Here is a 13,014-nt window from a genome sequence, read left to right on the forward strand (position 1 = left end):
ATACCGAGTCCGATTCTAAGTTGTATTGGATCGCACCTCCTGTACCTCGTATGTGACCTACACTCATGACCGAGACAGCCTGTTTGGTTGGCTGGTCCGTATCGTTGCTAGTTTGTGAAGAAGTACTGCTGATTGTTTGTGTGAGAGAAAAATACTGTTCCGGCTGGAAATTTACGATCGTTTACGATAAGCCACAGCCAAACAAACATGTTGTAGAATAGCATTGATACGGAATCCAGTTCTGACACGTATTTGGGTTCCGCTGCTACCCACAAGTACGTTTGCTAGTCATCATGTGTGGCTTGTTCTGTAAAATGGGTTGCTACTGATCCATCTTCACACCAATTATGGCAAGAGCAGAAGAGCAAAATCAAAGGTGAAGCCAATTCCAACCAAGGCCTTGTTTAGATCACCTCCAAATTCTAAGTTTTTTCACTCTCTCTCCATCACATTAATTTTTAGTCGCTTGCATGAAGCATTAAATGTAGGTAAAAAAATAACTAATTGTACAGTTTAGTTGGAAATCACGAGATGAATCTTTTGAGCTTAGTTGATCCACGATTGGACAATATTTATCAAATAAGACGAAAATGTTACTATTCATCGGGTTGAAAATTTTTGCAATCTAAACATGGCCCAATAAGAAAAGTTACTTCATGAGCTAGTTAATGTAACTGGATCATGAAACCAACGTATCACCACTCTCGGTAGACAATAAAACATTGACCGCACCTATCACGTAACTGAGAAGGCCTGCAAAAGGCGATTCCTCAAAGGAGGGTACAACACTACTTGGAGTTTAGACGTAGGAGTTTACAAATCAGCTGTTTGGTTGAGTGGTGTGTGAGTCATGGTAAAATGTATATAGATACATAGTAGAATATATGAATAAAAAAATTAAAGCGACTTATAATTTAGAACGGAAAGAGTAGAGTACAAGTTTACGAGTCAACCCCCCACCGATCACTTTGCTAGCTAGGGGAAATAGGTGAGAAGTATGGTTTCTAGTGAAAGATGATGCATCTATGATGTTCAGTAATGATCGATTTATGATACAGTTTTCACTCACAAACCCCCACAGTAAACGAAGAATAGAAATTCGTTCATCACACTCTCTAAATTTTCTCGATAGTCAAAAACAGAAGAGGGGTGCTGGAATCAACTACCATACCCAACCCATCGGGTTGCCAAGCGCACAGATAACGCGTGGCCTCTCGGGCGCTCGGCCATACTTTTGCTACCACCTCCCCAGATTCAGCTCGTCGTTTCTCTTGTCAGCTCCTGCTATTGAATCGTCAACATGCTCCAAAATGGCTGGCAAGTGGCAACAATCAACATGCTCATCAACAATTACGGGCGTGGTACCACCATCGAAATTTGTCATCTGTTCGTTTGGTCGTAAACGATCGTGGATTATAAGCCAGAACAGTATTTTTATCTCACACCAAACCAGTCAACCATAATAATCCAGGATGGTTTCAGCCGAAACATGCTGCTGAGCTAATTTACTCGAACCACTAGCAGACATTCCATGGCCCCCATCGGAGATCAGAGGGTGCATGTTCATGTTGCCAACCCTACAGTAAAAGCGCACGACTACCTTTTAATTGTACCTTGTACTTTATTTTTCCCCTACGCAGAGGGTCGTGCCACCAGGCACCAGCCACCTTCTAGAAGCCCTACAAGAGCAACAAAATCTCCCTCGAAGAAAAGTTAAAGGAAACCGGCGCAGGCCGAAGCAGAGGACTATGGGCCGTAACGACCCGCAGTAGCGTCGCATCGCATCGCAGGCAGACCCGACCAAATGCACTCGAATTCGCCCACATTTTCTGCCCTTTTTTCTACCTCGGCACACGACACGATACGCCATATATACCCGGATAAAATACTGCCCCGGGACGTTTCAAAACTCCCACGGCTGGCTTCGCGCAAGGCAAGACCGTCCCGCAACTCCCCCCCACCCCCACCAGGCCACCACAGAGGTGGAGCGGTCCGCGGTGCGCGCTCGCCGCTCGGCGCTTCGTCCCCAAGGCACCGCGGACGCCGAGCCCCCCGCATAAATCCCCCGCTCCCAACTTGTTGCTCCACCGAATCCTCGAATCGAATCACGGCCAAATCCCCCGCCCCCATCAGGCCATCACCCCCCCTGCGCTCACGCACCAAACCCCACTCCGTTCCTCACTGCAATCCACCGCCCAACCGATCCCGCCCGCCCCACCGACCTCTTCGGCGCAATGACGGCCGTCGCGGCGCCGCCGCCGAGGCAGCTGAGCCTGGAGGACCTCAAGGCGGTGTCCGTGCTCGGGCGCGGCGCCAAGGGCGTCGTGTTCCACGTCGTGCACGCCCCCGGCGGGGAATCGGGCGGCGACGGCGAGAGCGGCGCCGCGGCCGCGGCTATGGCGCTCAAGGCGGTCTCGCGGGAGGCCGCGCGGCACAAGAAGGCGGCCAGCGAGGGCGGGGACGGCCACCGCCGGATCTGGTTCGAGCGGGACGTGCTCCTGGCGCTGCGCCACCCGCTGCTCCCCTCCCTGCGCGGCATCCTCGCCACCGACGCCGTCGTCGGCTTCGCCATCGACCGCTGCGGCGGCGGGGACCTCAACTCGCTCCGGCGGCGGCAGACCGAGAAGATGTTCTCCGACTCCGTCATACGGTACGTCTCCGTCCAACGGTTCATCAACGGCCTAACGAAACCACGCGTCTCGCGCGCGCACCCGCACGAGACGAAGGAGCCAGGAGCTGCCTCACAATTTGGTCGCTAATTGGGCGCAGGTTCTACGCGGCGGAGCTGGTGCTGGCGCTCGAGTACCTGCACAGCCTCGGCATCGTGTACCGGGACCTCAAGCCGGAGAACGTCCTCATCCAGGACAGCGGCCACATCATGCTCGTCGATTTCGACCTCTCCACGCGGCTCCCGGCGCCGCCGCAGGAGCCGGACGCGCCGGTCACCAGTCCCAAGCCGGCGCCTCCGGTCACCGCGCCGTCGCCGAGCCGCGGGAGAACAAGGAAGCCGGCGGGCGCCGCCCTGTGCTTCCCATTCCGCACCGGCAGCGCCGCGAAGCCTGCCGCGAAGCCAGCCGCGGACTCGCCGTCGCCGCTGTCCACCTCGCGGACGGCCTCCTCCTCGTCGTCGTCCTCGACGGCGACCACGGCCTCCTCCTCAGCGGCCTCGGCCGGCGCGCGGACTCCCGCGAAGTCCAACTCGTTCGTGGGGACGGAGGACTACGTGGCGCCCGAGATCATCGCCGGGCGCGGCCACGACTTCGCCGTGGACTGGTGGGGCCTGGGCGTGGTGCTCTACGAGATGCTCTACGGCCGCACGCCGTTCCGGGGGCAGAACCGTAAGGAGACCTTCTACCGCGTCCTCGCCAAGCAGCCGGAGCTCGTCGGCGAGCAGACGCCGCTGCGGGACCTCATCGCCCGCCTCCTCGAGAAGGACCCCGAGAAGCGCATCGGCGCGCGCGGCGTCAAGGCCCACCCCTTCTTCCGCGGCGTCGACTGGGACCGCATCCTGCAGGTTGCGCGCCCGCCGTTCATCCCGACGCCGCCGCCGCAGGACGAGGACGGCGACGAGGCGCTTGACGTCGAGAAGGTCGTCCGCGAGGTGTTCGCGTCCAATGACGCCGAGGCCGCAAAGGCGGGCGAGGGCGGGAAGGCCTCGCCTGTGGCAGACGGAGGCCGTGTCGGCGGCGACGGCGACGGCGACGGGGGAGAGATCAGTCCAAAGATGGTGATTTCTCCGTGTTTTTCTGAGCTATTTCTTTTATTTTGATTTGTTCTTTCTTTTTCTTTTTTCTTTTAAAAAATAGCTACTGCTAGTAGTTGTTTATGGAGTATTTCTTCTCCTTAAGGATTGTAGTATGAACATGATGGGATTTAGCAGCTGGGTTAGAACTTAGGAGTGAGTACGGCGCAATGGCCGGTGGAGTACATAAATTAAAGAGGTGCTCCTGTTCAATGGAGTATAGCCACTATAGTTTTTTTTTCCTTTTGTTGCATACTTTGCTTGGAACATAATGAATAATGATAGCGCAATTATCTGCTCAAATGTAAATACTTTTCTCTATAGCGTGCAGCCAGATTCGAGCTGTTGAATTTTTATACTTGTAGTACTAAAAGCATTTGATTTTATTATTTCTAAAGATTGATGCTAAAGCATACCATCGGTCTTTTCTCTCACAGCAAATCAGCCAACAGTACTTTCACCTATGGCTTATCAGCCAAACAAACGAGACAAATGATCAGAAGCGAATGTAATTCTTCTTCTCGTGGAAGTATGGTACAATAATTTCTCGTTTCTATTTCTACTAGAGTTCCATAAGTAAGGCCCTGTTTAGTTTTCAAAAAAAATTTTGCCTCCTACAGTAAATGAGCATGTTTAGACATATGCATGGAGTACTAAATGTAGACGAAAAAAAACTAATTGCACAATTCTCGGCAAAATCATGAAACGAATCTTTTAAGCCTAAGTAGTTCATGAAAAGCCTTAAGTGCTACAGTAACCCGCATGTGCTAATGACCGATTATTAGTATCATTAGATTCGTCTCGCAGTTTCCTGATGGGTTCTGTAATTTATTTTTTTATTAGTATCAAAAAACCCCTCCCGACATCCTTCCAACACATCCGATGTGACACCTAAAAATTTTCACCTCCCCAACTAAACACACCCTAATTCCTAGTAGTATGAAGTTTGTGCATTCTAAACAGTGTCAAACTAGGCAGCTGAGAAATCTACGCAATCGAATTCCAAACACAGCATCCATTGGCCATTGGCAGTCAGTGGCTTCAATAACTGTAGAGTACAGACCAAGACCTGCCAAGTTGCCAGGAATGGCGAGGCACCAGCTCGGTAGTCTACTGGCATTTCAAGAGCACTAGAAATTACCGCAAGCACTGAACTGACTGAAGCACACACATGCGGATGCTGCTGCCTTCCGGGGTCCGGGCTCTCTCGGTGGTGCAGCAGGTTCGAACACCAATTGGCTGCCTGCCTGGCTCTGCTCATCGGCACGCGGTTTGGTTAGTGCCAGGCACCACCATGCTGCTCTGCACCCCCTGCCGCGCGCGCACCGCAACGGCTCGCCGATGCAATGCAAAACGCAAGAAGACCAAGGTGGCCGGAGTCGCAACTCCCTGAAGCCCTCGGCGTCAGACTTGTCGATGCCCAAACCGCGTAAACCAGCCCAGGTGCCGTCCTTCAGCGGCGGTGTCAAGAATAGACGACGGAATTGTAGATCGCCACGCCACCTGCTCCCCTAGGCTAGCCCGGAATATTAGCACGGCAGCAGAGAGCAGCAAGTGCATGCCATGACAATGGCGTGATGCCCCTGAATCGTATCGAATCGAATATATCGTCGTCCCGAGGTCACCAACTATTCCTTCGCCACAGCCACAGCCCACAGGGTGGTGACTGGTGACGCCGCCGTGGCGATTGATGGCATTGTGCCACCGGCCACCGCCCATTGTCCCACGACCTGCGCGTGTGTCGTCGATCGTCATGGAGTGCGTGCGTTATCCTATTCGGCGTCCCGTGCCGTGACTCCACCCCGACCGATTCGGCGTCCCTGCGCGCACGGCCGGCGATCCTTCTCTGCCTGCCACGGATTTGGAAAGGTGGCAAACCTCTGCGCGGACGCCGCCTGCCATGCCAAGGAGTGCGTGCACGCCAGGACATGTTGCTCCCATTTCTCATGGGCCCTGCAATAATCTATGATAGCTCGATTGACGGTTCTTGCTCCCTCCGTCCTAAAACAGGAGTTGTTAACATGTGCAAGTTAAATTTTCTCAATTTTAACTAGATTTGTACAAAATACGTGTAACATTTATATCTTCAAATAAGTTTATTATGAAAATATATTCGACGATCTATCTAATGGTACTAATTATGTATTACAAATATTAATATTTTTTTAATATATTTGGTCAAAGTTAAACGTGTTTTATTTTTCAGAAAATGAGTGACATCTATTTTGGACGGAGGGAGCGGTACATATACTTCCGGTTCTTGCTTCTACTCTTCATTCAGATCTGGCGATGCTAAGTTTCCATTTATTTATTCTGAATTTTGCATTCTTTTGATGTGTATGTATATATTTGGATGTAACATAGGAGGAGTACTCCTTATAAAACTGCTCCACTTCCAGCTCGCTCCTGCTCTTTTAGAGCAACTCCAACAGATGGTGTATATTTTGTCTCGAGTCTAAATTTAGATTGTTTTAGGAAAAATAGGACTCCAACAAGTATTGTATCCGGTAATCCAAAATAAGAAGCCATGTATCCCGCACTTCTCGCTATCTAGAAATAGAATGCCGTGGCCGCTCGCTATTCCTCTTCCTTGCGTCAATTTCTGTTCAGCGCTCTCCTTCTTGCATGAATTTCTGTTCTCGCTATCCAGAAATAGCATGTTTTCAAAAATACAAGAGGCAAAATAGCTAGGTTGTTGTAGAGTCATCTTTTTTTAGACTTTTCTATTTTACACAATGGCTAAAACAAATAATTTGGCTATTAGTTTTAGACGAACCCTTAGAGTTACTCTTATTATATACGCAGCAAGTTAGCAACAGAGCATTATTAGCAAGTTGACTGCGACATGCCTATACGTACGTAGTACAATACCCGTACGTTACGTAGCACGTAGCTGTAGTAGCCTATTCGGAACGGAGCATCTCGGCTGGATCATTCTCTTCTCCAGGTCTCGTCGCCGTCCCCTGACGTCAGATGGGCTCGTCGGTTACCGCTGCGTCAAACGAGCCATACTTATCAACGATATAGTATTTTTTTCTCATAATAACCATATCAGCTAAGGCCGCGTTTAGATGATGATTTTTTTTGTTTTGGCTACTGTAGCACGTTCGTTTGTATTTGGCAATTAGTGTCTAATTATGGACTAATTAGGTTTGAAAGTTTCGTCTCGCGATTTCTCACCCAACTGTGTAATTAGTTTTTTTTTTACATTTAGTACTTTATGCATACACCGCAAGATTTGATGTGACATTTTAAGATGAAAAATTTTGAGAACTAAATAGACCCTAACTTATAAGAAAAAACGATCAAGAAAAAAGGTGCAGGACTCCAGGTAGAGGAGAGGGGACACCGTTCTACATCGCCTCGAAGACCCCGATTCTGCGCGCCTAGATGCTGCTACCACACCCTGCTACCGTCCAAGGCGATGGTGATGCCACTCCCGTGCACGTACGCGTCCGACAAACGTCGGAGTGGACCGTGGGTAGAGCCTAGAGCGGCGCTGCGTGCTGCGCCGCCGCGGTGGTACCGTGCTAGAGATGTGGTTTTTTTTTTAAATAAATAATGAATAATTTTAAGTTACTCCCCCTCCCCTAAAAATATAACTATAAAAAATATGTCAGTTAAACTAATTTAAGTTGACCAAATCTATAATGAATAGTTTTGGCATTTATATCTTCAATAAAATTTAATATAATATATTTTATAAATAACATACGGATACTTATTAGTACCATGAATGTTCGTACTTTTTTAATATAACTTTAGTTAAAATTTAAATTATTCCACTTTTCGAAAAACAAGAATTGCTTCTTTTTTGACGAGACGAAGGTAGTGCACATTACCATGATTTTCAACGTCAAATTTTAAAAATCTAGTTTCATCAATAAAAATAATAAAATTTAAAACTAATAATAGTTTTATCTTGAAATGTTATATATACGCTGGTGCTTTATTTAGAATCATTTGGATCTTATTTGTTTTATAAATAAAAATGAGCACAACTACGAGATGCAATAAAGCCATACCAATAGAAAGTCAATCTATACATATTAATAAAGAGGCAAAATTTTTGGCCATTGTTTTTCATCCATCCATTTTTTTTGTCCACCTCCCCCTTAACTACCGGTAGCAGAGAGTTTCTTCCGTCCAGACTTATATGACCCTAGATAGTTAGAACAAATAGATCTCTCAGAGCCTTAATAAACTGAATAGGAATAGTAATCCTAATCTTTCTATACCTCTACACCTATACCTAATACTAAACAGGCAAAAATTCTGCCTAAATCAAAACTTTGTCCAATCCAATTGCCGGGTGACACCCTGCTCAGTTTCCATGTCCGAGTAAATTTTGTTTCCATCCTCTATCCGACCTTCTTTTTCTAGACTCCAGTTTTTCTTTTTTATATAGTCCGACCTTCCGTTTTCTTTTTTCTTCAACTCTCGTACGTCTCTCCCCTCAAAAGAAAAAAAAACTCTCCCGCACGTCTTTTTTCTTCAACTCCTGCACGTCCACTTCCTTTTTGAATGGGTCTTTTTTCCTTTTCTAGAATATCTCCTTTTCTCTTATAAATCTCTCACTACTAATTTATATATGTATATGTACCTAATACTAAAAAAGCAAAATTTCTTGCACAATTTTTGTTTCGTCCAACCTAATAATCACCCGGAGTCGGAGTAGACTACCTGTAACCTGTTAAATATCCTTTCCGTGTTTTTTTCTTTTTCCTTTTCTACCTATCCTTTCCGTGTTTTTGTTTTTTCTTTTCCTTTTCTACCAGTTGATTTTCTGCCGGACTGTTCTTTGCGTAGGTTCCCGTCTTTACCGTGCTTGCCGTGCTGCATGTTCTCTGGCTTTCTCCTTTTGTTTCCTATTTGTCCTATATATAAACATAAAAAAATAAATAATAAATATAGTATTGGATATTTGAACCCTTGACCTTTCCCTATTAAGTGCATGTTTGCTTTTATCAAATCCCCTCCAATCCACTTGAATTGAGATTAAAACGATCAGGCCCTAAATAAAATTTTCCACCATTAGCTTGTTCATGTAGTTTTGATTACAAATAAAACTTATTACTATTAAAATCTAGATCATGGTCCAATTAGTCAAACTTTGGACTGAAATCTTGACAGTTTTCATCCAATCTAATTAAAATAAATGCATTAAAAATAAACAATATAATCAAAAGAAATATACTTTCAAGATGTATACATATATCATTGCAATTCTCGACAAGGGCTACCATGCGAAAATCGAGAGAAGTTTCCATCATAATCATGAACAACAGACCAATCCTTGACACGACGAGGACGACTAACTCCTTGTCAATATTAACCAAATATTATAATTAATACATTATAACAAAAAAAACATATCATCGATCTTTACACATGTATCACTACAATCCTCGACGAGAGCTGCCACATGAAAATCGAGTGAAGTCTCTGTCATAATCATATGACATCAACGGACAGTCCAATCCTTAACACGACTGCGACTATCTCCTTGCCGATTTTAATCAGTAGAGTTCCATACTTTTACATGTCACTAAAAGAAGTCACAAAATTCAATATCTAACCCTACCAACACATGAATAATATAAAAAATAAAGTTACAATATATGTAGGAGTAAACATTGTTGTGCTTAAATGAAACAAAAGAAACTATTAAAATTGCATTTTAATTTGATACAAACTTAATAGGATATGTAATGTTTTGGCCAATATTAACTTATATTATGAGTATCATGGACGTTCCCATTCTCGTTTCGCATTAACACTTGGATAATATAAAAATAAATTATACTTTTAAATTTGATAGAAAGGAAAAATTCGATATGTAACATTCCCATTTTTGTTTCCTATTAATATTTGATAGTTTTTTAACCCGTAGCAACGCACAAGCATATTTGCTAGTTCTAAATAATATGTAGATCCTAAATAGGCAGGTAATATTTTTTAGAAAAATAGTTACTAGCTTCATTTTTCTGATTAAAATAATTTATTTATGATTTGTAATAGTATAGTAAATCATATTTTCCTTATTTTGCTATATAGGAAACTAGAGAACTAAGTTTGTTCCGTTTTGAGATTTGGAGGATGTCTATTATCCTATTTTGTAATTTGAGATTGAAAATAGGTTATAGGTTTTGAAAAATAGTAATACTTATTTTATTTTTTACTTGTCAAGGATGTCACTGCGGCGCGCCTCCTCTTCTGCCGCTGCATACGGCCCTACCCAACAAGGCAACACCAGCAGTTAGTTCGTGGTGGCTGACCACGTTCCGGCGATCGATACTGTATCCGTTCTCTTCGAAGACGCGCACAAGAAACGCGACGATTTCCAGGTACTTGAGGCTACTTGCCGTGCACTTGCCATGTGAATCATGTGGCTTTTCTGCCGTACGTGTGGACTAGCTAGTGCTAATATTTTTCTCTCCAATATAATGCTTTCTTAAACCGTTATTAATCGTCACAGCTGACAGTTTAAAGAATAGTCAAGTGCATATGCATTGGTCGTCGTAGTATAATAACTAACACAACAACGTGGCGGCAAGGCATATCATTACATTACTCCCTGGACGTACTTTCCTCTCAACCTCCTCCTTTTTCTTGCTTGCACAGCAAGGTGTACGTACGTACGCTACGCACGTCGCTAGCTGCTGCCGTGGCCGTGCGTTTCCTTAGCGACCAAGGCCATGCATGCGACGGAGGTCAAACCCTACGAATCTGCAATGCATGCAGTGATGCGATGTCTAGAAGGTCAAACTACGGGGGCGATTATTGAAGTAGTACGTACAGCCACTTCTGGAAGGTCCGCGCGGTACGTGTATATATATATACATATTACATACACACATATACACGTACTCTACATATGTACGCGGCTTGATGGCGACGCCGTACTGCAGCTGACCTGATTTTATTTTAATTAATTATTAAATTAATCTGGCCGGCTATTAGCTTGTGTCATCTGATCATGCGTCTTCTTGATAAAATATCTTTAACACTGGATCGCTCGTCGGAATTGCACTAGATAGCGCTAGCGCTACCTGTGCCTCAAGGCGTCAGCGAGGGATCAAACGTCAAGCCATTAGCTGTTTTTTCTTTGAAATTGAAACAAAAGACCAAGCCAGCGGCGGCTTCGATCTGGATGTTAGGGGTGTTATGTTCGAGCTACTAAACTTTAGTAGCTATTAAATAGTTTAGTCACTTTTAGTAACTCTAGAGTTACTAGAGAGGACTAAAACTCTTTTAGTAGCTTTTAGTCATAGCGTTTGGTTGAAAAGTTACTAAAGTGACTAAAAGCTATTAAATTTAGTAGCTACTAGACGAACCAAACAGACCCTTAGTCATATAGTATGATTAGGAGTATAGATCTAACCGGTAGAATGGTTCTATTCGGAATAAAAGATGTAGTGCATCCTAATACATGTAGACTAGAGAGACAGAGAGGGAAGGGAGAGAGAGATGAGACGTCACCGGTCATCGGAGGGTTTGGCGGTGGAGCTAGAGCCGTCCATAGCGATGTCGGTGATGCTGTGAAGTCCGAAATGGTGAAGGCAGTGGTGCGGAGGCGGTGCAATCTCGGCGACGACGAGGCAGTGGGTCTTCCCGTCGCTGGCAGCACCGCTCCCTCTAGATCGGGTTAGGGTTTCTCTATAGGCGGGTTGTGGCGGCTCAGGTCAACCCCGTACCTTGTGCCTTGGCCCCCACCTCCCTTTTATGGTGCTTTGCGACGGGGCCCCACCAACCAAGGAGCGGTTGACCGCCCCCGATCAGGGCACAGATCCAAGGGCCCAATTGGTGGAGATCAAACTAACATTCTCCCATTGATCTCATCTTATTCCTTAAACTTAACTTACTTACTTTATCCTGTTCTCATTCCATCACAGATCAGTGCATACAGCGTGCCTCATCGTCACGGTCTATTGCCATTTGATTAAATAGCTACAATGCACCTTTCTGTTTTGAAACAGATACTCAACTAGGCCCTTAGTATTCAGAAATTATAGACTTTCCCATAAACCCATGTCGACTGTGTATTCTCTGAACGCACTGGGTGGTTAGCCTTTGGTAAGCGGATCCGCAAGTACTTACTCGGTACTTATGTGCTCAATGCTTTCAAAATGATTTTGGATTTTTCTTCTTTACAACATATAACTTAGTGTCAATATGTTTGGCAGCAAACTTGACCTGTTGTCTTAGGAGTTAACTTACTTTAAATGGTTATTGATGTTGTCTACCATTGTTAAATCTGGGTGAAAATTCTCTTAACCTTCTTTTGTCTATTCCTTAAGCCTCATGTCAAGCTATACTATGGTATGCATCACTGATGACACCATAACTATTTCTTTAGAGCTTTTCTACAATAATACTCCAACTGCGAGTGTTAGCAACTGCTGTGGATTTCACTATGCATCTCGCCAAGACTTAATATTTGTACCCTCAACTATTTGAGAGTGCTTGTTCTTTCTTACTCAGCATGAGGCCTATGACACTTTGCAAAATTGCAAGGCATTCTCAACTCAATTCCACTGATCTATATCTGAACAGGACTTCTACCAAAATATTCCGGATACATAAACTACGTCAGGGTAAGTTCTTACTTGTACTTGTACACACATCAAGTTTTTAACAGCTGAAGCATATGGAGCCATATTCTTTTGATCGATCTCATATCGGTTCCTAGAACACTTAAAGTTTCCAAAACTATTACCCTTGACCAGTGGCGAATCTAGGATTTTATCTCAGGGTATGCCATCTAAATTTTTTTCATTATGATTCAGTAAAACCGTTTTTATGATTCGGTAACAATTTGTAAAATTTGCTATGTAGTTCGGTATATATATACACTAAATAACATGATAAAGCTTAATTCGACGATCAAGTTAAAAACAACCACAAATCATTATAATATAAATAGTTCAAAATATAGACATAAAAGAGAGTAAGCTACTTACAGTACTACTTATCTGACTTAAAAAAAAATTGCTCAACACTAAAAAAGATGCATGCTTCAGAAAAAGAGCTACAATGTCCCTGCTTCTCTTCATAGCTGCACAAATATAAAAAACACAATGCCAAATAATTAAATAAATTGTGCTTTGTGGGGATTGAATTATCACATGAGATTACAGAAACACTCACACGCTGATGAATCTTAACTTCTCAAGCGTCCTGATGTTGGGACAATCCCAGTCTCGCTACATGATGGTGATTATAGATAGCAACGAAAATAGGCAGGAATTTTCTAAGGGATGACACGATGA

At 44.6% G+C, this 13,014-nt stretch overlaps 1 pseudogene; it reads left to right on the forward strand.

Moving 5' to 3' along the window:
- Window positions 1-1,977: 1,977 nt before the first annotated feature.
- On the forward strand, window positions 1,978-4,051 carry LOC136496888 (serine/threonine-protein kinase OXI1-like; annotated as a pseudogene).
- Window positions 4,052-13,014: the final 8,963 nt, after the last annotated feature.

Source organism: Miscanthus floridulus, chromosome 12, assembly GCF_019320115.1.
Source record: "Miscanthus floridulus cultivar M001 chromosome 12, ASM1932011v1, whole genome shotgun sequence".
In the NCBI taxonomy this organism is placed as follows: domain Eukaryota; kingdom Viridiplantae; phylum Streptophyta; class Magnoliopsida; order Poales; family Poaceae; genus Miscanthus; species Miscanthus floridulus.